Source organism: Cyprinodon variegatus, unplaced genomic scaffold (genome assembly GCF_000732505.1).
Source record: "Cyprinodon variegatus isolate N-32 unplaced genomic scaffold, C_variegatus-1.0 Scaffold1095, whole genome shotgun sequence".
Lineage (NCBI taxonomy): Eukaryota > Metazoa > Chordata > Actinopteri > Cyprinodontiformes > Cyprinodontidae > Cyprinodon > Cyprinodon variegatus.
In genome coordinates, this window is record NW_015151548.1 from 57,858 (window position 1) to 59,157 (window position 1,300).

General features: G+C 41.8%; 1 protein-coding gene across 1 annotated transcript in view; it reads left to right on the plus strand.

Moving 5' to 3' along the window:
- Window positions 1-1,300, plus strand: part of akap1 (A-kinase anchoring protein 1) — a 26,071-nt gene that overhangs the window by 10,655 nt on the left and 14,116 nt on the right. The gene's annotated exons all lie outside the window — the stretch shown is intronic.

The window sequence follows — 1,300 nt, forward strand, 5'->3', positions numbered from 1 at the left end:
GTAATTTATAAATGTTTTAAATCGGGTTGGGTCTGGATTAGCCAGCAGGTGGGTCCGGATCGGGACCGTGGACCACTAATCCGTGACCTCTATTATGGTGTGTGATAAGAACCCATTGTGGATATGTAGACCTTAAAATAGGTCTAATATATATATTTTAAAAGCTGTATTGTTATTACAACCTTTATTTGTTATGCGTGGTCCAAATTTAGCCTCGTAAATTAGCCCCACCCTCCAGCGGCCAAAATCATTTTTGCCTGCCAGTGGTCTAGCCTCGATCAATGCCCCAGGCCCTAGAACTGGCTGGCCAATCACAACGCAGAGATGTGTTTTGAATTACTAGATGCAAAGCGGGCGGGGTTTTGAGGGCGTGACGACAAAGCTGGGCGACACTGGAGAAAGCACAAGGAAGATGGCAGCAACTATTGAACATTTCTGGTTTGACTCAGCTTTGGAATCAGTTTTGGAAGGATCAGACTTGGGGTTTTCATTGAAACGTGAGCAGGAAGAGGCTCTACTCTCATTCATTTTTAAGGACGTATTCGCCATTTTACCCACAAGCTGTTTGTTTACACTCCCCCACCAGCTGTTGCCTTTCCTACGTCACCGTCAGTTGCGCTCATTGGTCAGAGCGTTGGCCAATAGGCACAGACATGGTTTGATAATCAACAGGTTGTTCTCATCAACAATCTTCTGATGTCTCATTCATCTTGGTCAGACTAAATTACACATTTAATCTCCCATTTAGTCTGGTTTATAAGGCTAGTCCAAATTTGTATTAAAAATAAATCAGTAAAATAAGACTATTTTACTACACTGGTTCAAGGTTTGAAATTACAATTGATTTATTACCCCCGAACATTTCCCACACATCACCTTTAGTAATCGATGGGTGACTGATTCGTCTGCATTTTGCCAGGGGGGGTGGGCGATCATCCTCGGAGTCGCTGTCAACATCTAAGCCGCTTCCTACCCAGTCGTCATCATCAATTCCCCCCCTCCACCCGAATCTCGATCATCATTTATTTTGAAGCATTTCTAAAGCCTTTTTCGCGGCTACATTTTTTTCTGAAAGCCATTTTTCCGAATTAGCCAAAGAGTTCTAGGTAGAATGTTGGTTGCTAGGCAACAGTAGCAAATGTCAATCAACCGCAGGAAGAATTTACAATGCATCTAATAGTCGCCAAAATGGTGGCTGCGAGAGAACGAGGTCAAATTAATATTTTTTACATCTATATTTTATAAATTAAACTAAGTGAAAATGAAGGAAATATAGAAACAGGAAACGTCAATTAACATG